Raw genomic sequence first — 26,825 nt, 5'->3', positions numbered from 1 at the left:
ATTCATAAATGTAGCACCACGCGAATATATTCTTGAATGTCTGAGTTACCAATCACGAAAAATGTGGTGTCATGGCGTAGCGGGAAAAGATGATATTCAAATCGAATCCACGCCAGAAAATAACCTTGGTATTTCTTCGACCTTTCTCGTCTTAGAAATCCACCTCAATCCGTAATCCGTTGGAAATCCTTTTACGTTTCCAATCCCCGATTGCGGATGAGATTTGTACAGTCGAAAGCATTAAGTCACTTGCACTTACAAAGAGGCTTTGCGGCACGTGCGACTTTTTCTGTTCTCTTATAAAATAAAATAAAATAGTTGAGTTCCATTAATTGTGAAAAAAAATACTCGCAATCCATTTTGTATCAATATCAAACATTACAGAGAACATTTTTCAATGAAAAATATATCCGTGACATTCCGATTATAGATTACCAAAATATTAATCGAGAAAAAAAAAGTGATTCTGTAACGTAATCTACTTCAAAATTAGTCCTCATCAATCGTGTTAATTAAATTTTAAAAAAACTGGCAACATAAATTGTTAATGATTTCACTATAATCTTTTTGCAATGAATTTTCTAAAAAATGATTTTAAAAAATTAATTAAATTGATTATATTATACATCTTTTGATTGATTATACATCTTTTCGACAATTTTGATTTAAGCATCTATTAAAAATATTTCGTTGTTTTAATAATAAAAGAACAGTGTTTATTTTCAAAATAATGTCACAAAAAAATGTTCTACTTTAGATCTTATAATCTTCTTATACTTTTATTATTAGGAGTGACTCTTATTAGAGGCAGAAATTTTATTTTTAACAGCAACTTCCGCAAAAATAAAAATAAGCAGCCTTTGTATTATCGTTAAGTCGGTGATACGAAATTGATTAGCAGCCTCTGCTTATATTTTGCGCGATAAAATCATACCAGCGACGAGAGGAGAAGAGCGTTGTGCTCCTCAGCTTCTGAGGATAGCGCCAACGGATAATGTACCTTCTATAATCGTGCGCGCGCGCGCGCGTACTTTTAGATAGGCAACCTGACTAGCATGCATCGATAATCTTAGAGAGGTACGGGTTATGGTGAACGACCTGGTGGTCATTACTGGGTCACTGAAGTTTAATGCGCGAACTAGGTAGCTCGATACAATGTAAATAGACCGCACGACTACCTTGTCAAAAGGAAACTGGCGCGTCGTAAATTGTCTAGAAAGATTTATAAACAGCGACGATAGAAGCATGAATGCACAAGTACGCATTGTTCTCTGAGCGTTGCGAAATTATAGTTAGCAATCCGAGAGTTCGTCTAGGTATAGATATCCCTGAAGTTTCGTGTGTTTGTGGATGTATATATGTGTGTTAATGCATTGCGCTGAATATTTGTTTTAATGTGCAACCACAGAGATTTTCATTATATTATATTATTACAAATTACAAGCGCAGTGCTATACATCAACTACGGTATTTTGCAACGGCATTGTATTTGACGTAATTTATAAATATTTAGCGAGATATATTAATAGAAAGAGAAAGAGAGAGGAGGGAAAAGGTGAGAGAGTTTCCGGGAAAATTTTCCCGGAATTATTAATCAGTTGTTTGTTATTGATATATTCTAATATAAATTTCATAAAGCTTTCTTTATGAGAGACAATTATAAAATAATCACAAAAAAAAATATTTACTTATTATATACCAATTTTTTGATGAGTTTTTTCTTAAGAAAATTATATTGCTATCTTCACCGTAATATTTTTCGAGCTGTCAAACTTTTAATTGTATTCATGTACCGCCTGTGTTCGCTGAATACTTCCTATCTGATATTCATACTATATCGGCGATGAGCTCGGTGTGGGTGTGGTGAACGACCCGTTAACTATCATTCGGCCAACCGACGCAACAATTAGATCCGCACGGATAATGCCGGCTCTTCCTGTAACGCGAAACCCGCGGACGCGGACGTTACGTCCGTGTTTCGTTTCATGCGTATTCACGTATTCTGTACTATCAGCGTGCTTGCATTAAACCCCAAGCTCCATACAAGAGCTCGGTAGTATTTAAATGGAACATTTTATCTTTTTATTTTAATCTTTCATCGACCTTTAATCCAATCTTCTTCCGACGTAGATAAAATTTTATGAATATAAATGTATCATTCAAATATAAAAGTGAAAAGAACTAATAACAGCAATGGAAGGTAATAAATGCGCAAATTTCATTAAATGAATATAATTCTTAATGAATAATTATAGCATTAAGCGGACACTATAATTGAATAATTTGGCTCACTCTTTGGTCATTCATTAGCGAAGGAAATGAATGCAGTGTTAATTCTGTTATTATAAAAGATACACTGAAAGAAAAGATTGGTTGCTGTAATAATTTAGATAGTAAAATATGGCATTTTTATATGATTGCAATAATCAGTTTTTGGTTGTAACAGCAAATTTTTAGTTAGCCTATCGAAATCATATATTGACATTGCAGATAGGCTAACGCAACTAAAAATTTGCTGTTACAACCAAAAACTGATTACTGCAGCCATATAAAAATGCCATATTTTACCTAAATTGTTGCAGCAACCAATCTTTTTTTTTCAGTACAGAATAATAGCAGATTGACAATATATATTGGTTTCATTCGTTATTGAAGATAACTAAAAGCGCGAGCCAAAATATATAACTGTATTCGCTTAATGTTGTGAAATTTTTTAATAAGAATTATATTTATTTAATGAAATTTGCATATACTAATTACTGTGTCAATTCTCATTAGCCTTTTTCATTTTTATATTTGTTCGGAAGTTCAAATTACTTTTTTTATCTTTTAAATGTATTATAATAGCAGTAAAATTACAGTTTTCTGATATAAAAATGTTATATGAAATGCACATAGCGTTATAATTATCATAAAAAATGAAAAAAGATTAACAATGTACAATATAATTTAAAAATTTCACTAAATAACAAAAAATTCCACAAAGAACACAAAAGAAAATCACATGGAAGAGATTAAGATATTTTTCGAATACTTTAAATATTATTTTTAAGCATTGATTCTTCAGTTTATCGCAGTAGATATTATTCAACAGGAATAGGTGAGAATGGGACATCGTAAAACTTCAACCAGACTCCTTTGGGATTTTTATTGCCGCACACGGTTTGCATAGTCAAATGTAAATGCCGTGAGACATGAGTAGGTCGTATGTTTCCGTGTGTACTCACATCGTCCTGCGCCTTGTGACTCTTCCATCGAAATAACCTGTCCATTTGGCAAGTGACAGAAGCGCGATTATTTCCTCAAACTTCGCGAAAGATCACTTGACTCCCATCTCGCGCGGTTTCATCGATGCCACACACGTGGACGGCTTCGTTTATTATTACTATTGGATACATTTTGATTTTAGACGAATCGAGACGCCAAACGATCCATCACGTAATTCTCTTTCAGCACTTTAAATCAGTTTGACATTTCCAAGCGTAATAAGATAACGGCATTATTATAATGAATTACCTAAACTATCAAGAAATTAAAGACAATAACACCGCACTGTTTGCGATTTTTTTCTTTAAAAAAAAAGGAACTGATTCAAGTGTCTAATTATTTTTTTAATTTTGTAATAGCGACATTATTTTTCTCACTACGATTTTATCGCTTTCGTGTATCTGTTTATAATAGATTTTCTCCGCTGCATAAAAATATCTAGATGTCTGAATCGAATTACAAGAAGTATTATTTCTCTAAATAAATTAATGAGAGTTCTGTGAAAAAACCGTCTTCGAGCTACAATTTAAGCTATACATTGTCAGCCACTACTATTACTGCATGCAGTTGCTGCTGTAAGATTAATTAGATCGCAACGCACGGGCTGAAGGGAATGGACGGCTGAAAACACGCGGACGGACGCGATATCGCGGCTGTCGTTGTGATACGAGCACTGGATGCTGATCCGCGAGGGATTCAACGTGAAGGCTGGTCGGTCCACGTCCCACTCACCCTCTCGATTCCCTCCGCCGCATAGAGGACGGTGCCGAGGACCTCACTGCTTCTCTCTCTCTCTCTCTCTCTCTCTCTCTCTCTCTCTCTCTCTCTCTCTCTCTCTCTTCCTGGTTCTCTTGATTCCTGGCACGAGAAGCGCTTGCGCGTCTATCGATTCCGTCGGTTCCTGCAGGAACATCGGACGCAACGCCTTCCTTCCTGCGTATCGTTCTAGTCAGAACACTAAAGTATCCTTTACTATTCTTTTGTCCAAGATAACAATTTTTTCTTAATCAAGTTGAGAAGAGCTCTTGGAAGCTCTGAAATTGTGCGAAAGTTCTTCGAAAACATTCTTACATTGTGAAACTTTCGATGAGAGTAAGGTTACTTCCGATTTGTCGAATTTTAAAAAAACGAAATAATAATCATATTACTTCGAATAATATAACTTTTGAATTTCTTAAACTGTTAATATAATGAAAATATTATTAATACTGTTTCCTAATTTTATCGATAATTTATAATAGCGTTCAAACAGTTTAAATCGTATTATTTTAGAGAATTAAATCAGTATGAATTATTAATTCGTCCATTCATGATATTAGTAATAAATTAAATAACAAGAGCAGTTTTTAAATATAAAGAGCAGTTTTACAAAAGAAACTTTTTATAGTTGCTAATTTATACTTTAAAACTGTATTAATATTAAACAATTTTTTAAAAAATTATGAGATAATAAGTTAACTTTTGCACTATAAAAATACCTGCAATTCTATGCTTTATTAATAACAAAGGTTTTTTTTGTAAGCGTGTATCTCGTATGTTATTTTATCCTGGCGCATCGGTGAATAACCTGATCGCCCTGTTTGCAACTACGATTGCGTGCATTCGCACCCCTGGAGCAATCGCGTTACAAAAAGGGATTTCAAGTTAACCCCTGACTGGCTGGGGTTGAAAAGAATGATGGCACGTCGAGTGAAGCGATTCGACGGTCATTCAGATGCGATATTATTAATCGATACGATTAATAATATACACATCAATATAATCTCGCATTAATATATCATATCTATACTTTATTAAATGGTATAACGATATAAATCTGTTAAAACTATTATGTCGTATATATCCTAATAAAATTTTATTTACTTTCTTGTTTTATTCTCCTTTTTACTTTTTTATAAAACAATTTTATTGTCTCTCTAGCAATACATCAAGGTTTGACTTCAGAAGAATAACCGCAATGTTCAAGTGCCGCATTGTATGGACTATCCATGCGACAGGCACCCACACGTGTTCGATAAATCTGTTCATAGAGATGCACCCTCTCGTATCGTTCGTCAACATCGCTATCCGATTCTTCCACGTCGAAAAATATCATTCGCCTCGCGGACATTTAGCAGAGCAAATCGTACAACTTCATTGACAAGTTTAATGAAATCAACACAATATAAAATCGTCTTTAAACTTTAAACTTTCAAGTCTTTGAATGAAGTTAAAATTTGCTTAGTTGAAAAGTTTGCGGGGGTTGCGAAGTTCACGACTCCGCGCGCAATTTTGCAAAGTGGCTGGGAACGCGCGTATTCTGGTCTAGAAATCCCAGAAACGTGGTAGAAGCAGAGGATGCAAAGGGAAAGGGTAATTATAGACCCGTTGCCGAGGCCGTTTGTGCTCCCTATGGGACTGACATATTTTTCGTTTTGCAAGCAACGAGAAAAACGAGTCCGATTCGAAACCGAGGTCACGTGTATCTTCCTCACGCCTTTAATGCTAAATGTAGCTCTGATTTTTCCCGTATCAAGATTGAAATATCTCAAGGAGAAACTTTATTATTATTTCTTTTAATAAATTGAAATATAATAAATAATTTCTCGTGCCTGCGATTCGAATGAAGGAACCTTTCGATAGCGTTTGTAATTTCTATGATATTGGATATTTAATTTATAATTATTTAATAATACAAATTTCGTACAAATTCTTTGGTTTAAAGAATTAAACTACTTACATTTAAAAAATTGCAAATATGCGCAAAATATTTAATCTCTCATACTTTACGACGTTAACTATTGCCTAATAGTAACTTGTGTGAAATACATATAATAACTTTGCCTCAGAAGCCGTGGTCAGTTTGAATGTCCTCATAATCCAGGAAATCGTGATGGCGAACGTCGTTCTTCGTCAGAGAAATATTCGTTATGTCTAAGGGACGTCGACCGACTGCAAGATACGTTGAAAGATAAATATGCGTCGCGACAATATACTCACGTGCTACCTTCCATCACGTGTTTGCATATCCGGTACGGTGCGTTCACGTATACAGGACATCTCAAAGCCACTTGATAAATTTTCAAAAATTCTTCAAAAATTTTTGTATTAGAATCAAGATTAAAAAATCAGTTCAGCTCGTTTACGAGCAATTCTAAACTTAATCTATCATAAAATTAAAAAATAATTGAGAAAAAAGATTACCTTTTTATATTATATCGCGTTGTCTTTAGCTCGTTTACCATAATAAGATTTCAAGTCTATTCTTTCTTTAGATTTTTTATTAAGTTTGGGTTAAAAGTTCAAGTTCAAGAAATCCGACGTGATGAAACGAATCGTCCTGTATAACGACGTGCACACATATGCACGCACATACACGAGTATTGACAGAGAAAACCAATCGTCTTGCACAATGCACGATGTACTAGAGACATGCACGTGCACGAACGATGTCATCGCGCCTCCTTGAAGATAAGACGTTACTCACGGCGCTTTTCAGCGCGCGTGGCCGTGCGCCCAGACGAGCGTGAAATCTCGACAAGCATCGCGAACAATACTCGCGTAATGTATAGCGGTGTCATCTTCTCCAAGGCACTCGTCGGGAAATAAGCATTAGCAGAAATTTCGAGGTCATTTATGTGTGGAAAAAAGAAAAAGAAATGATCGTCCTTCTGCTGAAAGACGAGAACAAATTTCTTTCATTGAGTGTGATTACAGTAAAAACGACTTCAATTATTTGAAATTTGTACTCGTGATTTAAACAAATAACGAATTGAATTAGTACGATGAAAAGACAAAATTTTAAAAAATTTATTATCATTAAAAATGTATCGTTTTTATTGATGAAGTTTATCTCATCAAGTGTCCTTCAATCAAGTGTCCTTCAATTTAATCTCTTATTTTATTACGATAGCTGGATTGAATTCGAAATTATAATCTTTTTTATTTTACAGTTTTCTTCATCAGACTGTGAATTATAGAATTGCTAAGCAACCGTTCTTTAGTTCAATAAGCATCGAAAATCAGACTGATCAATCGTCTGATTCTATACAATTCTAATCGACCACCCTAACATTAAATTCACGGGAAATTACGGTCCGGAAGAAGCGTTCCTTTTAAGTTCGCCGCTTATCACCGTGCGATCCTTGTGAGAGAATAGGGAACATCCTGCCAGTTCGGCAAATTAGATCGATCTAGCCTCCATCTCTCCGATGCTCGTCAAGACTTAACCGTACTATTCACTTCCCTTATAGTTACGTGGGTACCAGCAGAGATTCCAACGAGTCCCAATCAAAATAATTCGTTAATATCCGCATTCGTATGGCCAGTTAACTTGTTCATACGCATTGCAGTCAACAAGGGCTATGTTATTTCGCAATGATTAAAGGATTAGTTTCGAAAACATATACAGAACATCGGCGAACTAATTAAATTTCATTGTAAGAAATATAAACGTATATATAATATAAATTAAATGAAAAAGTTATTAACATAACTACGTTAAGATATTTCTATCTTCGAAATGAATCGTGTCATTTAAATTTTTATTCTTGATCTTCACTTTATAAGACTATCTAATTATTATTTATAATAATTCCTTCCTTTTAATGCTTGATAATCTTTTCATAGAACAACATTTTTCTATTTCTATCCATTATCTCTAACATTTTCCTTTCTAGGAATGTGTAAATACATGGAGAAATCACTGATTCGGAATGAAACTAAATTGAATGAAACTAAATTTTCAGTTCCGGTAAAAGTACCACTCTAATATTCATCACGCTGACTCAATGTCTTCGGTTATCTGTCGCGACGAGGGTACCCGCAGTATCATCAATCGTGAGCACCCTACCAAGTATATCAATAGAGGAAGGGCAAACTTACGTGAATCATATTTTATACAAAAAAACTGCTTGCAATGTCAGATATCATTAGCATGACGATTTCGATAGAGAATCATAATCATTTATTAGCATTAACTGCGACAATTATGTATCAATTAAATTGTTATTTATTAAATAGGATATTACAACGTTACACGTATTACTTCGCGACGTTAAAACTCAGGGAATTATCCTAACATTATATATTATATAATATTGCATTCTGAAAGTTTATGAGAATTGATAATATACGATAACCTGGCAATTAATTAATTTGTTAATGGAATTAGCGGAAAAAAAAAAGAGATATTTTATGTTCGTTAATTCTTAAAAGGTTATCGAATATGAAGTTTAATAAAACACAGTAATTTAATATTGAAGTGCTAATTGCTTGTTACTCATCTCCATTTATATTTCTACATATCTACCTATTTCATCGTGTCTAATTTTTTATCACTGATAAAAATATCTTTTAAAACAATGTCTGCACGAAGAAAAATGTAAATATACGCTAGAATTCTAGTAAATTTTATGGAATCAGCAGGTCTATATATATAAGGACGCCTATTTATGTAAAATTTACTTTACTTTTCTAGTAAATGAGCGAGCGTCGTTATATAGTTATACTTTAATGTACTTTTTATATTTCGTAAAATAAATTTTGAGAATTGTAAGATAATCATTTGAATGGATTTACTATAATTATAATGTACTTTTTATTTTATATATCTTCGGTATTTTTAATTTCAGGCAAGTAAAGTTTGTCATAAGTTCAGCAAAAAAAATCAGAATATTTTGACTAGTCTTGTAAGATAAAAATTACTCAACCCTTTTTCTCCGCGTACAATTGACAATTTGTAATTTAAAAATAGACAGTGCAATACACACAACTTGGAGATCGTATGCGAAAGATATTTCTTAACGAATGACCTGCATTTGCATTTCTTGCGACTGTCGGGTACCTCCTTGAAATAGCAGTATTCGAGCAAATATATTGTAATAACATACATTTCGATTCATACTTCCTGTTTCGTGCTTTATCTCCGGTTCACCGTTGCGACCGGTCAGCCCGTTGAAATCGCTTGGGTCGAGCATTCGTTCTGATAAAATGGTGTTTGAAGAACCGGAACGTATAGGGTTCTGATATCTCCGGTTTCTGGTAACAATTTATCGGTTGTATTGGTAGCGAACGATCAATATATTCTGTGCTTGCAAAGTAATACATCGAAAAAAATTCATATCCGGCAAATGTGGAAGTTTGCAACTCTCGAACTCTCGTAATTTTATTTTTGTGAGAAAATACTGCACTTCCTACCTGTGCGCGTACACGCTAACAAAGTAGTTTCCATAATTCAATAAGTTCAATAAAATTCTATTATTTGAATAATCTATGTTGGATAAGCTTATATACAATACTACTGAAACTAATTGACTTAAATGACAATGCAATTAATTGATTGTTATATATAATCGAATTATATCTACTTCTAATAGATATAATTAGATATTTATTCAATTAAATGATTTCTAGATTTAGGAAATATTGTTTAGACTGTCAACTTTGCTATGTTTTGATACAAAAATTTAATTTTAACGAGTAAAGTAAAATAATTCAACTTAGCTAGATGTAAGTGCTTGGCCAAAACAGAGCGCCTTAATAATGTTAATGAACACGCATATCCACCCGCATTGGGAAGAGAATAAAAAAAATGATAGAAAAAGGAGAAAAATTCAGCAAAATTAAGGCCTTGCTACGTTATTAAAAGAATCACAGAAGAAGAAGAGCTGTTTTTTTTCAATCCGCTGAAATATCTCGACTGGCACGTGAAGATAAATGCAATTACTAATCTCCTCGTTCTTGCCATATATCCGCCTTTCACAATTGTACTCAATCGCACAAATTATTAATCTGATCTAGCTTGCTTACTTTAGCTTTCAAATCATTGAATTAATTTATTTGTTAATCCAAACTTTACAAATCCGATCGAAAATTATTAAGAGATATCCGATAAGAGGATTTCACAGAGATTCTCAATGTAATTTTAACATCAAATTCGATTGTCCGCAAGCATTGAAAGATCGAATTGTATCTTTATTTTTTTGTTAAATCGTTTAACTGTTTCCTGTGATATCTCTAACGTGATTTTTATCCATCATCTATTTCATATATACGATGCAATTAAAACAAGATATTTCGAGATATAATATTTTTTTTCAGAGAGTAACGCGATCGACAATATTACGTTGCTTCGACGATAGTCGACTGCGATAAAAAACCGTCGGAATCGTCTCGTTATAGAACGGCGTGATAAAGGGCCCGATTGTCCCTTGAACCGGCAAACCGCTACGTCCCTTCGCTACGATTTAACGAGCCGAGCGTTAAGATTGGCTTCGTTGGATGTCGGGCGCTGCATTTCTCGATGCAGCACGGTTACGTGCTCGAACTGTCGGACGCATCGAAAGAAAAAGTGCAAGCCGTAGTGCTAGTCGACGATTCGCATTCGTGCGCGCCTTCCCCCGATTCTTCCATAAAAAAGAGGAAAATATGGTCGGAAGATAGAAACGCCGTTATGCCTAGCGATGACCGCTTCGATGTAACAATAGGCAAACAGGATGCCAGTTATCTACGCGGCATAGTTCGTTGTGAGATAGATAAAAATGTCCACGAGTTATCGCAATCATGTTCCAAGTCCGAAAGCACTCGATCAATATTAATATTTATAAAAAAAGAATAATTAGTAGGATAAGTGATACCAGTAAGAAAAGTGCCCTGCGTATTATCATTATCGGAAAGAAAAGTAGAAAGGAACAAAAGATACATAATTTGAAAACATAATTATAGAATGTAGTTATGGGATAGACTGTACGTGTAAATTATCGACATAAATGTCCAGTAACGCAATGATATTAAGTCTTTGCATCGCAATATTAATGTCATCGTATATTAGAATTTACTATTGCAAACTCGACATAAATATTAATGTTCATTGTTCATCGAAATTCAATATTGGTATCACGCACAAATAATTTATGTGCATTTAAAATAATATTAAATCATTATTGTCAATATTTCGTGATGTATTGATAATACTTTTGAGACCTATACCTCGCAATTTTTATACACGCAAAACGCTTCTTTTTTAAGAGTACTTGTTTCACAGAGAATTGACTTTTTTAATTACCATTTCTGCTCCCTATTGTAAAAACGGAGAAACGGCGAGTAATAGTAATGGAAAACATTTTGGTTAATGTTGTTGATGTTAAAAGGGTGGCTTTATGATGGTTGCTTAATTAGAAGTGACCCAGTAATTAAACAAGCTCGCCCAAAGCGAGTCAAAAGTTTTACGATTCGTAATAAGAGATATGTAAAGCTCGTGGCTTTGTGGGCATCCACTGAAAATTAAACTCGCGTTTCCACTCGCGGTTCCATCCCTTAACGTTGCATGTAGATATATCTGGTGGGTGCACACTTTCACGAAAACGGGGTCTTTCTTCGCTCCGTTGGAATACGAGGCTTTGTAATCTTTCTCGTGCACCTGACGCAACAAAGCTGCCATTACCACGATAATTGAAATCGTTAATTATTTTATAAACTACGTCAAACTGATTAGTGGGATTAGTTTTCCAACGCTTCGCCACGGTTTATTCTCGCCGACGCATTTAAAATCAACAACATAAGCCCCGTAGACTTGCACAAGCGCAAGCTGTTTGTTGGTCGGATTTATGGCAGCTTTGCTGGCACACTAAGATAAAGCTGTGTTTTAGTTGTTCTAATTTCAACACTTAAAATTCTTAAAAAGCGGAGCAGCTGGAACGTCACTCTCAACGAAACTGTCTACAGAAATATTCTATTCTCGATCATCAACACTCGGAAGAGATTTTTCTTTTATTCCATTGCCAATTAAAATTTAGATTTATTTTTGTTTGGCAGTACTACATTAGTTACAGTGCTTCTACGAAAGGTCAACAGGCGAGAATCTATGTAAGTAATGACGCAAATAGTCTCTCGCAATTTCCCCGTAGCTCTCTTTGCGACCGCCTTCGGCAATTGGACGATATTGGATCCAGAGTGGAGAATTGACTCGTTCCGCGGAAGTGAGTATTGCGCCCGCGCATAGATGCTACAATTCACTTGTAATTGCATCGAACATCGAGCAGCAAACTCTTCTCCGTACAATATTTTGCAGTTCGCCGACGATGATTTCATAAAAGCGTGGACTTATTTTCGTATTCATGAAATATCACTTGACTCGCGTGCGTTAAAGGAAGCATATAATAGAAACTCACTTTCTCATGTTTCTGTAGAGAGTTAATTTTGTGTCGCGCTGCTGTGGATTTTCCTAAATACCGAGAAATGTCTTATTTCACGTATTTCAGATTATCTGATTCTACGTCGTAATTCCATAATGCCAACGGCTGTTCTTTATTTTAATCCTTCGCTGACAACTAAAGTCTTTAAATTTTGATTATAAATTTTGGCAGATACATTTAAGTCTGTAAAAAAAGTAAAAAAGTAAAATTTTGTTTCTATAAAAGTATAAACTTATTATTAAAGCTTTGGTAAATATAATATCAGATTTTTTCAAATTTTATATAATCCGAAGTAATAAAAAATCGTTGTGTTTCTCGAATGTTATTATTGACGAAAAAGCTAAAATTCATATTACCGACGGAAGGTTAATTTTCATTTGTGAAGATTAACGTTCAACTTATGATGATGATTACCGAAATAATATGAATTTAAAAATAACAGTATAACCTTTTACATCGAAGACTTGCGGAAAAAATGAATCACTTCGAATCACCCACTCCTTTTCGTCTCCGCGACACAACAGCTTACCGTTCCCCTCGCTGCGGCTTGCAATGAACTTCCGTTCGTCAGGCACGTCCCATCGTGTATCCACGCATCCCAATCATAGGTCTGTGGCCTGATGTTAGTTTAAATATAGCCGACTCCTCTATAGTGTCATTTTACGAAAGATCGGACTTGTCGGAATACGACAGGAAGCGCAAAGAAGTCCTTACGACACAGTTCCAATCGCGAGATTCCCAAAATACTTTTCGAAAGAAAAAAAAATATTTTTATTATAAATTGATTATATAATTTTCTTATTATAAAACAATTATATAATTGTAATATTATTTAATTGTAAATTTTGTAAATTACACAAAATAATATTATATTATACTTCGACTACAAAAGGCGAAATTTGTTAATGCAATTTTAACTGTAATAAAAATTGATGTAATAAAAATTGTAGTGTTATTATTAATGAAAAATTGAGGCCAAATAATTTATTCATTCTTCTCTATGATGTTTCAAATTTCTTCTATTTATAATTTTTGCATTCATGTTTACAATGATACGTGAGAAACGATAGCTGTTGGTTATATAAAAATAGAAGATATATATTCTTGCGAGTATACGAAGAACATATTGGACTTATCCTTTAAAAACCATGTGCCGGAACTAAAAGCAGAAGCGAAAGTATTGGCAGGCTGATCTCGAATTAGGATTAGGACACCGACGGTTGTGTCACGTATCGTTTGTCACGAGAAAAAAAAAAAAATTCAAGCCATCAGGAAAATACAAGCGGATGGATTACAAAAACATCGACAAGATGGTTTTCCATTCCATTAAAGAACAACATTTTATGATGTAGCAAAGATTGCTATTGTATTTTTCCATCCACAGTGTCTATATTTTCTATTGTGAACACACCATTCTTCATAAACATCGAATAAATATTAAAAAAATATTTTAAATAATATTTTCCTCTTTTTTTTGAGTGAGCACTATATTCAACATCAAATTGTAAAAAAGATATAATTCTCAATCTTTGTTCAAATCTAATGCTAAACGATGCGATCCTACGATATAGAAGTACAGTTTCATGTGAAGGTAGTCATTCAAGTAAAAATTACGAGTCTTACGTGTTGCTCGAGGAGAGAACTCGCGAAGAGAAGGAAAGAAAGAGCGAAAGAGAGATCAAAGTCGCTGATTATAAATAGATTGCGGAGCGGAGAAAGACCGACGGGAGAGTCGGTTTCTATTCTAAACCGACTGTAGGTTGGTCACCTCGCTGCCACCCACCGGCCCTGACCGTCAAAGAAAATGCATTCGTTGTCGCATACTGTGTTTTCGCAAGAGAGATAGAAATTGCGTTTTTGGGAAGACATAAAAAGAACGATATACACTTGTTTATGACTTTCATAATCATACGCAATAATGAAGATAAGACAGCCATGTGAAGGACATCCGGTGGTTCTGGGTCATCTGAGATAAATCACCTCGGTTTATTAAATGAATTAAATGTAACAATCTGTCGTTTTGTATTCTTCAAAAAATAAACATATATTTACATAATAAATATTTAGTTAACATTATATTCAAACAAATATTTATTAAAATTTAGTATATTTTCAGTGTACGTTATAAAAATTTATGTCATTCAATTTAGCAAAATTGATAGATCGCATCCCAATGCAATTGACATTTCCATGATAAAAAAAAAAGTCGCTACTGATGGAAGTTCCAGGTAGTACTATTCTATTCTAACACGAAATTCTATCTTTATTCCTTCATTCTATTCTAATGTTCCGCAGCAATGCCCTGAAATAAAGCGACGAACGTGTGCATGGAGAAAGAGCGACGCAGTGTAACGTCGCGAGCATGGATAAATCTTGGCACGAGTCCGCGTAAATGTCCGCGCGACGATGCGGCGTCTGGACGCTCAATGGCGGATTTCGCGCTTGAATCATCCCTGTCCCGAGTATACGCCTGCCTCGGCGATGATGCATCGTTCGTTGCAAAACGCATCTCTCGAGAGAGCAACGACTGTGTGTATGCAAACAAGCGTGCGCTCTAAACGCCTCCGAATAATGGAATGCATAAGATAAGTGTTAAATAAAAAGTAAAATTCACCTTTACGCGTTGAATCTCTTTTCTGCCAATTTCTTATGTCATATCGCGACTTCTTAATATAAATTTGATATTATTTATCACCGTTTCAACTCTGTAATCCGTTTCTTGTAATTGCTTTTTTATCATCAGATGCTTTTTTATCTCATCTTATGCATTTAAGTAGAGAAGAAAGAATTATGATCATTTTTTGTTTGCAATATTTTTTTTTACGAATTATACATTGTCTAATCACTCAGTCATGATCTTTTTTGGGGGGAGAAAAATTATAATAATTTGTTACGTTTCTTTAAAAAATACTTTTGATTTATTTTCTGGTTAAGTTCTACGCGCCGAAATTTAAAGGATATGAGCTTGACTTTGATGGCCGGAAATTACATTTATACTCGTTAGCCTCTTTTTCAAAATATTTCATCTCTGGTTATCGTAAGGACGGGAACTCCTCAAAGAAAGTTTGTTTCCTTTTAACATTGCAGTACACGCCATCTCATGTTGCTCGACCTTTGAGACTTGCCATAAGTTTCGCCAAGATACACCCTTAATTAGCTTTCTAGGAATTTCGCAGCATCATCACATCGCAGACACACTCAATGGCGCTGAGTAATTTTTATGTCTGGTATATTCGAAAGTTATTAATATGCGAAAGGAGACCTCAGAAATAATATATTCGTTTACAGTGTTTTGAGAAAGTTGATAAGAATTATTTTCCCAGATCCTACAGGGCAAATAAAAGCTTATTAATATTATTGTTGTAATAGAACTTAAATATGATACGTGTTGGATATCATTCTCAAAAATTTATGATTGAATATTTCATTGGTAGCTCAGAACTAATGGATAATAGATTATTATTATTATATATATTATTTCTGCAATAAATGATTCCTGAGTCGGTCAATCTTTTGTAGACTTTGTAACGTTAGCGATCTTCAAGATGGAACCCGAATTCATTATCCAGGATAGCGAGAAATGACTCCCCGCGACGGACCCCCGACGAATCATCCGTGAGGTTTCTCGAAAGTCGGCTCGCACAGAACCTTGAAAGCCGCGTGAATAAAACCACGGCGATGTAACCGGTGAAGCTACCGCTGAGTCATTTGAAGCGGCAGAAAGGACCTGCAAAGCGGCATTTAACGAAAACGCGCGGGTGGCCGTTTACCGCGGAATCCAACAACCTTCCTGCTGAGGTGAGGGCGGTATTCTGATGATGAGAAAGCGATTGACCGCAAAAATCTTCTGTGTCACCGGTCATTGATGATCGCCGCATATAAATGTGTTTTCTTATATCCGTTTCTTTATCGTAAAAGATAAAATCAAGATTTTGTATAATACAGCGTAAGTAAAATGTCTTACATATTAGTCTTCGAATGCTGGAACGACAGTAATTTAAGCAAAAATACTTTTACCACTATATTGAGAGGCGTTAACTGAAGTAAATAAATAAAAAATTGATATTTTGTATTGGGAAAATTCTATTATGTTTTTATGACGCAAATTGTAATTTGTTCTAGTCGTAAATCATATCCTGTTATACTGTTAAAGTGGAGTTGAGGTATAACGTGATATATTTCGAGATAGATTGCCAGAGTTTCAAAATATCACGTCTTTTTATTACTATGGCCCGCAGTGTTTCAGGCGGGAACGTAAAATCGAGTGTTACGTAAAGCGATGCATCGACTTTATATATCTCGTCGTCGTTAAGTGCATGGGTGGTGGACGTTTTTACTGTCACCGTGAAGGGCGAGGCCCCCCAAGGGTTCTACGAGGGCGAAAGGTCCGGAAAAGTGCGATGTACCATCGCGTAAACGACCAGAAGGGATTTTCAAATTCGATTTTCTGATCGTTCCCCGAGATTGACGCCAAAAAAAGCGCAGCATAAAGATGACAGAAAACTTATGGGGAAATTCTAGTATTTTATGCTTCTACTTAAAAGTTTACAAATTGTCATATCATACGTGTTTACGAAAATTAACAAATATAAGTTTCAAATGATGAAAAAAATATATTTTCAATTTTTTACGCAATAGAGAGATATAGTAATACGACGGAGATATATGCGCGATATATATATTTGTATTCTCGCCAAAGCTTAAATTACGCTTGAAAGTGCGAAACAAAAATCCATCAGTGTCGGTACAAAGTTGTAAACTGTAACATGTATATCTTCCATTACTGCGTCTGTAGAATGCAAATTGCATTGTGTAGCAATAACGTCGGGAATAAGAATAATAATATCGCGAAACTTTTTTTATATGACGCGTAATATCTGTAACCATCTTCCCTGAATAAAATGCATTGAATATTCAAAGAGGTATTCGTATTCGCTACTGCAACGTGACCGAGCTACCGATAAGGTCTATTATTACTCTGCGGTATAAAAACCCATTTAATACTCCTTGTCTCCTTTTGTATCTATTTCAGGATCTTCCTCTCCCCTTTCTTTTAAATAAAATAATAAAAATAACTTTTTTTAAACAAAAAGAGTTGAGAGAATCTATGCGAAAATAATACTCAATAGAATGGAATGAAAGTATAGTTTTCATGTGCGTGTAATTATAACTGATTTTTTTCCTATTTTCTGAAGTAATCCCAACAAATACGAGTAAGTCAAAAAGTATTTTTCATACCCAAATGTGTGACACACACACACACACACACACACACACACACACACACACACACACACACACCACTGCAAATTATTTCTTCAGAAACACTTAGGTATATTTTGAAAGAAACAAACTGGGAGACACTGCTCGATGCGATCCAGACGAGCCACTCTATTCATTTTCATTCTGATCGCACGCGCATCACGGAGGCGACAAAAGCACACCTCGAAGAGGAAACAGCGACAGACTGTCTGGACAAGCGGAAGTGACCGCTGGCTAACGCGACACGGTCCTCTATCCGTTTAAACCGAGACCTTACAATACAATAGTAGCTTCCATTTCCATCAATCTTAACTCAGCTTCTTAAAACAGTACAGTCAGTAAAAAAATGAAATGAAAATAAATTTGTACGTGGGAACGAATTCGAAATCTTTATGTATAAATATTGCAATGTAATTTGTGTGAAGAACGATATTCATTAAAAAAAAATAATACAATAATAATTACAGAAAATTAAGACATACGTGTAGAATTTATTTCAATTTTGAAAATCAAAATATTTTAATTATAAGAAAAGTTTATAGACAACGATAAAGTATAAGTACTAGCGTTTGAGCATTTCAGTTGAGTATATAATGCAGAGTGCTAATTTAGTACTCCGTTATTTCAACTTGGCTCTTCTCTTTCACTTATTTCATACGAAATAAAACCACGTGGCGCATTTCCCGCGAGGGACATACTAATATTGTCGCATGCCTAGTCGATGCTTATGGCTGCCGTAAAACCTGATATACCTCCTTTCACATGTTGCATGCTCACTCCACACGACGGGGACAAGACTCTAATATTCATCGTCTCGTTTTCGAGGACTACTAGACGAGAAGCTGGCTCGCACGCCCACGGCCCTTTGATATTTTTACGCGGTTAGGCGTGGCCCTCCGTCCCCCCTCCGACCCCCTCGCCATCCCCGTCGTGACCCTCTTATATGAGGGTCCATACGGGAACGAGCGAGTAGAGATATACGTTTGTTATAACTTATTGTGCCGATGCGCGTGGCTCGTCCCTCCATGTTTATGTTGGCCGTCTCGCCCACACGCTGCCCTCTCCGCATTTTTCACCCAGTACATTCCGCCCCATGTTGTTGTAACGAGGGTTGATGGCCCGAGCAGCCCCGCGCCTCTCCCTCTTCTTCGCTCGAATTTCGATGTCCAGTTTTTATTTTCAAATCGATGGTCTTGATTTAAACGGTCTTAATGCCGTATTGTCTTGTTTATTTTTTTTAGGATCGCCATTCTCGAGAAGGCAATCTTTAGTGAGAGTTTCGCTTTATCGGAACATAAAAATTTGATTATTCAACATTATTAGAAGTAAATAGTTTTGGAAAGATTTCTTTATCATGTAATATTTATTAAAAAATAATAACTGATAAAATTGACTTGATTAAAAAATTTCTTATCTAATATCGCTAATTTTTTTGTTAAATTTATCTTCAATTTTTTAAAATTCTATTTCCAAACAAATAAAATATATTGAAAAGACATAATAATTAAAAAATTTTTCTTTAATTAAATTAAAATTATCTTTAGATTTTTATTAGATTCATCATCTTTAAATGACAAATTTCAAAGTATAATCAATAAAGGAACACGAAAACGTCTCGATAATGATTGCATTCCGCAGAGAAAGCAGCTTTGCAAAATTCTTTACAATACGATTGGTTCTTGTCTTTGATTCCTTACTAATCTAAATGTATAAATCAATCATATTGCAGAATTTTAGCAGCAGCTGCAAAGCTGCTTTGTCTGCTGGACGTAGCCAGTGTCTGATAATATCGATCGCTTCTTTTCGCAAGCCGTGTCAAGCGGCCATGTTTCTCCTAAATTTCCAATTAATCTCGGGCCACAGGGGACACACGTCGACGATAAACTCGCATTATCTACCCCCGACAGAGACGCGAATTTATTCCGCCCGACGCGGTCACTTTAACCGCGTCGTAGTCGCATGCAGTCACCGAGGGAAGGTTACAGACTAATCGCACTATCCTGCGTGCGCAGAAAAGCGTACTTCCAGAATTTATGCATAGACACGCACCAATATCACCGTTGCGCATACCGTCTCGACAAATTTCCGGAAACATGTTGTCTCTAATTTTTATTTTATGACTTTCTTCCTAATAATCACGCTGCTTCAAAAATGAAGAGTATAAATACAAGATGAAATTTTAAATCATATTTTTCATGTCAATTTATATTAAAAATTAATTTTTTAGTATAAATAATGCGGAACTCTGTCTAAAAATGATTGTAGAGTATAAAATTTTACTGAAACTAACGAGAAATGTCTTTTAAATTGTGAAATTAGAATTGTGGAAATTATCGACACAAGTGCAGTGATGTCTTTTACATGTAAAGTTTACTAAAATTGTAAAAGTTAGAATTTTTTTTCAATTACATATTGGTACAACTCGAATAGTATTAATGGGAACTGTACATCTTATAAATTAGCGACAAAGTGTCAATACAAATTAATATTTTTATTTATTGCTCGTTTGTTACTAAAAAGTTGTCAAAGGAAAAAATTTGTTATCAATTTTTAAGAAAACTGATAGTCACATATTTTTTTCCTTTAGCAACTTTTTAGCAATAAATAAATGAGCAATAAATAACAATGTTAATTAGAATTAATTCTGTTCAGTTTGTTCCGCTAACTCATAAGACGTGAGTTAATATGTAAAGTGCAAGAGTGGAGCAACGTGTTTTCGTGTGTCAATGTTCTCAATCTAATAATAGCGGATTATTTTCGGAAAACGTTGAATAATTATTCGCTCTTGAAGGACTCCGGACTAAGCGAGCCGTTTGTAAACCGACACCATCTCGTTTCGAGTTCTCTATGCGCGAGTTTAACAGAATGACTCGTGACATGGTTGGAGAGCACTTCTCCTTCGCTATGGGTCTCTAAAACCTGCCTAATCCGAATATAAGATATTGCATTTTACGGCATGACCCAACGGACAATGCATGCTTTGAACCACCGCCATTGTGAGGAACGACTTAGGTCCATGGAGAAAACTTTGAGGTGGAAGTCGCTCGTTTAAAATCTGGCTCCACTAATAGCGTCATCGGTTCTCCTTACAATTCCTTCGCGCTCGAACGCGCCACAAACGAGATGTAAATCGGTCGAGCCGAACGTTAAAATCGCAAGAGCGAAGGGTGTGCCCAGATAACATAATCGCATATACTTAATTATAATAAATCGAAACATTCGCGCGCAATCACTTTCTTTTATCTTACGATATGTAGAATCGTGTATCGAATCGTAAACGTCAATTTCGCGCAATTGTGATGTAGAAGGTTCTTCGCATTTCTTTTCTCATATCACATAAAGATTTTATTGAATTATTCAAAATTTAACTTATACATTGGTACAGATCTAAAAATAATTTTGTTGGAAGAAATCAAAGAAATTATATATATATAAAAGACGCTGATTGTTAAAATATCAATTTTTGTAGAATTGTTATACTTGAGATTCTTACATAATTATTTTGATGGTTTAACAAAATTCTTTTCAGATCTGTAGATAAATTTTTAGATATTATAAACAAAAACGATTCTTTCTGTCTATATCAATTTCAAATAGCTTTGGAAAAAAACGTCAAAGCACAACTAGTTCTCGAGTTGCAAGATCGGCAATTGAAAAGTTTTGCGAATTTATCTCCAAAGGAAAAATAAAATAATAAAATTTTCTAGATAAGGATGTGTGCAATAAAATTTTTATTGAGAAAAGATTCTAGATCAGAAACGATTTTGCGAAATATATATAACATCTTATATGATTGATTAAAATATTGGCGGGTGCTAAATGAATTAAAATTAGAACTTTGCGCAAAAGAGAGTTCTTGAGGGTAATAGGCAAAAACTGTCGACCGCTGTCAACACTAGTCCGAGACAGCTGCAGAACTTTCGGATAGAATCTAGTTCGACAATGGAGTTTAGAGCGAAGACAACCGATCGCGAATTAAATGCAAGCCACGAAGGCAATTTGCCGTGGCAGCTGCTCGACATCTGCCGAATGCATTCTGCTTGTAACCTTCGCGATCTAAGCGCGCAAATAGTTTTAGTTGAGTCAAAGCTGAGTGAGCTTGGTGCTCGATAAAGGATTTCATGAGAATTTGTTCCCCACAGCGGTGATCTTATCCAGCTATAAATAGACGAAGATAAGGAAACAATCAAGACGAACTAGTCAGATTAATAAATCTCTAGTGGCAAAAATATCATTTCAATAAAGTTACTGTTATGTATTTTTTAAAATTAAATTTTAATTAAACTGTGAGATTCAAATACATTGCATATCTATGTCCATTATAGTAATTTACAAAGTACTCACTCGTTTATATCGAAGACTTATAGAACAAAGAGAGGTAGATCCAACCGAGTGATAATCTATAGATCTGTACATTCTCTTCCAGCTTACGGAGCTTGTGAATGTAGTAATCTATTGATCTACGAACAAGTCCATAGCAATTTATGGACTAACAACTTTTTAAATCAAGCGATTTAAAAATTTATATATCCGTACATGTATAGCTATCTATGAATCAAAACATCTTCAAATTTATCGCTACATGTATAGATTCATGAACAAGTCGACCTAATAATCCATGGATATGTTATCTATTAACTTGGACATATAACCTTCTATTATATGCAAATGTATAAGCAAAACCAATTTGATAGACAAGCAATTAGGTAATCAATATTAAAGAGACTTGATATTCTTGTCTGGAATTGATATTCTTCTTAAATTTACTATTTAACATTCATGGGCATTTGCAGAGCTTTTCGGAGGGAGGGAGATTCATCAATTTTGTTATCACATAAGCAGCAATTTTTGTATATTAATGAATTGTTTTTTAAATATTTTAGGTCTTAGAATACCTTCCTCATTTTTTAATAAGAAAAATATTAGATTTTGTAAATATCATATAAATATCATAACTTTTATTTTTTTCTTAAAAAAGCATAAACAAAATACTTCAGATGAACTTCTTTTTTCGAGATCGGTAATTAATTATTATATATAATTAGTGAGCATAATGACACGGTTGACAACTATCGTGAAATCGATCGTGCCTACGAGCACGTTAATGTCGAAAGCATGATAAAAGATCAATCGTTATGTAAGATATCATCAACGCAAGCAATGAATATTCTGATGAGGGGAACCTTTTTTAATTAGCAGTAAGCACGGATATCTTCGCGCGTATCGACGATCGTAACACGTCTGTAACGACGTCAGATTTCGAACTCGATGTCGGTCAGTAATAATTACTTTTTTACCTTTTTTTTTTATTAAAGAATATAAATAAGAAATGAATTTCAGCTTTCATACACCATCTACTTCGAGTATACGATCTTGTTCTTATCCCTGTATGTGCGCGCGCGCGTGTGTGTGTGTGTGTGTGTATGTGTTCTTGTGTTATTCTCATTATTCTTATATAAATTAAGTTGCATCTTACTGCCACTTTTCTTCAAATGTTTATTGCGTTATCACTCATATACGTGGGCGTGCATGATGTATAAGTACATGTAAGTGCCTGCAGTGTGTTAAGTTCGGGTTCGTGGGTCTGCTAAACTGAAATGACTGTGCGGATCAGTCATCCCTGTGGGAAGGCAATAATTATGCCATAAAGACAGCGCCAAGAGACCCCCGGTTTCGTGTCAATGAAATCATCTCACCACCGAAAATAAAAATGCCCATCAGCGATATGTAGGACGAGGACAATAAAATAAATGCAGCCGAAGGGTGCTAAGGGTCCTTCGCAGCGAGATAACATATTGAGCAGTAACGACAACCTTCAACGAAAAATATATTTCATAAAATAGGGGAGAAAGACGATGTAATTCCACGATATTTCGAACGTATCAACAATCAAGAAAATATAGGTTTTAAACAACAAGCAATTCACAGCAATTCGAAGCAAGTAAAAATATTATGGTAGTATCAGCGTTTCATTTAATCTCGAAGTTTGCAATCAAAGTAAATGTATTTTGGTTCATCCTGTAATTCACCCAGGCTCTCAATCTTTCCGGGTTCGGCCGGGCATCGAGGATAGCGATAGCTTATCGTTCGATCTGCCCGAATCGATTAGTCAGACTTGCGCTTGCGACAGCAGGAAGTAAGAGAGCGTGGGAAGCGAAAGCGAGCGGGGACTGAAAACGCAAGCTGGCATGTGGGAGCTTCGTGACTCGATGCGAAAAGCTCAGCTCGCGGCAACTTCACGTGACCAAGCATGGTTGGTCAGACATCGGTTGACCATGACCTCACAAACCTTTCTATCTCCCGTCCGCCACATCGTTCGCTTTCTGCTTCTCTCTCTCCTCTCTTTTTACTCTTTGATTTTTCTCCACTTCCGCAGTGATAAATGCAACTTTTAACTTTGTTCAAATTTCCAGAATATATTCCCAAAAAACTAACTAAAATAATTCATTATTCTTTTTTTTTAGATAATTTTTGATAATAATTAAAATATGATATAGAATTTCATTTTTCTAATATTCTACATGTCACAAACATGTTGGATAGAGTATTACACAAGTGCTTACTCTATCAGTCAATTACATAAATATTCTTTCAGAAACAGATTCAGTGAGTCTGAACAATAGATAATAAGCTGCGACATATTAAATATGTGTCTACTCTCTAAATTTGAATCACTGATATCAGGTACTGATGCCAAGTACCACTGGTAATCAATGAATTAAATGTGAGATTCCTAACTTAATCTTTATTATGTGATCTAACTAATTTGTTTTGTGCTTAAATTCAATGAATATGATATTGGAAGATTGAAATTAACGTGCAAATATCAGTATTTTATGTTCAAACATTCTTCCTTTTTTAATTGAACTTCATTGATTATCAATGCCAAATATGTCATTGGGTAATAGGTTAGTGACTATTCATTAATTCAGATTTAGCTACTTGTACGACGTCTATGGGACGCGAATCACTCTAGCACTGCGCGGAAAAACGCATCATGCGAAATGACGAATGATCCGCGAATCCGTCAAGTGTCTTGTGCTATTCGTTTCGATCGATTAATCCGGCTTGAGTTGCAACGTCGATATTTCCCTGCGAAAAAGTACTTCTTTGTCGAACGCGAGCACAACGAATTGAATGAACGGGCAGGAAGATCTTCGCATTGTCTCTTCGTCATCTTCTTCATCTTTGTTCCTCGCAACGGTGTCATCCGTTGAGTGATTATTCTGTTGAAGATGTTCGAATCATTGAGTGCAAAAAAATGTACGAAATTCATTCAAATGACTAAACTAATCATCAGGATAATATTTATAAAATGAGATTATTACAATTGTTGTAAAATGAAAGAAAACTTTCGAGCGCGCATCGTACGTTTCAGTTGTCAGTCGGTTAAGCGAAATGTCGTATTTATAACAATTTAACTTAAACAGAGACGCAGTTTTTGTCGATCCAAACAGATGTTTATTACGCCGACCCTGGACTCGTGTCGGCAATACAGAGGGATACGAGAGGGAGGGATCCCGACGCGAGAAGAATCACACAAAAGAGCAGAGGGCTACAGAGAGATAAGTACTGTTCGTCCGTCGACACACCCATTAGAGACACATGTGGCTTTTCTGAACAACGAGGCCCTCCGTAATGTTCTCCGGGATAAGAAGAGACAGCTCAAGAAGGATTAAAGTTCCCAAAAACGCTTAGTATATGCATAACAGTGGCCTCGATCAATATTCTTGCAGTTTGTTTAACAATAATTCTTAGAAACAAAGTATTCATTTAAAAAAATTGAATATATGTTTTATACTAATTATTAAATTCATTAACTTTTGTAATTATCAATTAAACTTAAATTATTTTATGATAATTGATTATCATAAAATATTTTTTTAACATATTCTATGTATGAATGGAAATCAATTGTAATAATTGATTGTTTTGTAATAATATTTTTTTATGAGGGAGATAGAATATATACGATTTCAAGTAGAATCGTTATCTCCTCGTGCTTCTCCTGCTGATAAACGCAGAAACATAGAACACCCTGCAACGCTAATGTATTTCGATGATACGCGCATTTTCATAACTCGTGTTTCCATTTATGCTGGCGCGACGTCTCGCGTTACGCTCTTATTCCGCGTTGGGGTTACAATGAGAAAGATGATACCCCCGACGAGTGGGGTTATCTTGGCGATTGTACCACAATAGAAAGAGCATGGGCGCGAAGTGGCGCCCATTAAATGTAGAATGACAATACCGGAAAGAGAGACGGCAGTGTTTAGCGTAAATTCTGTTAAACCGTTTATACGCTCGTCAGAGAATAATTTCTCCACATATGAATGTAGAATCAATAATTTCACGCGTTATAATGTAAAGAATAAGGATTTAATTATTCTCCTAAAACTCAGGAAGCTCGTCTATAATTATCATGTGACAGTTCCGAATTGAACCTTAATTAAAATAATCCTACATAATTAAGATGATCCTATAATTGTCGAAGATGATCCTATAATTGCCGAAGATGATCCTATAATTGCCGAATTGATTTCTTATAATTATAAGCGAGCTTTTAATCAAATCCAATGTCTGCTATAGGGTTTTAATTGACATGGCACAAACGGGAGATAATCATGAGGGAGAGGTTTTGCGATTCGTTTCCGATAACACGACACTTTTAATTGACCGCGATCGTTCGAAGAAACTTCGCGGAAGCCTTTGTAACGGTGTGGTCTTGTATTGGGTCTGGTTGGGCATCAGTTCCTTGGACCCTAGAGCAGTCTTCGCTTAGTGATAAATGGCATTCCAAAGCGAAGAGACCTAATCAGCTCAGGTAAAGGTTCCTCCGTTCTATATATACAAACTCCTAAAAGCGACAACGGTACCTTCGATTGAATTTACAACTCGTCGTCGTAAATCAGCCATCTAATACATGAATCGTCTCTACATGTAAGATTGAAGCTTATTTCTTTGTTATTATGTCAATCGCTATTACAATTTTCCTCAATTATCTTTGATTGATTGTACCGTTCTACATCATATTTGATGTTGTTAAGAATTATAATTCGTCAATTAGAATTGCAGGCATTCGCGTTCTGAAAACGTTCATATAATATGCACATTGAAAATTGC

General features: G+C 35.0%; 1 protein-coding gene across 3 annotated transcripts in view; it reads right to left on the bottom strand.

Annotated features, from left to right (window-relative positions):
• The window catches only part of LOC108688368 (amyloid beta A4 precursor protein-binding family B member 1-interacting protein-like), a 130,689-nt gene that overhangs the window by 24,516 nt on the left and 79,348 nt on the right, over positions 1-26,825 (bottom strand). The window lies entirely within an intron of this gene.

Source organism: Atta colombica, unplaced genomic scaffold (genome assembly GCF_001594045.1).
Source record: "Atta colombica isolate Treedump-2 unplaced genomic scaffold, Acol1.0 scaffold229, whole genome shotgun sequence".
NCBI lineage: Eukaryota > Metazoa > Arthropoda > Insecta > Hymenoptera > Formicidae > Atta > Atta colombica.
This window is presented reverse-complemented; position numbering and strand designations above follow the sequence as displayed.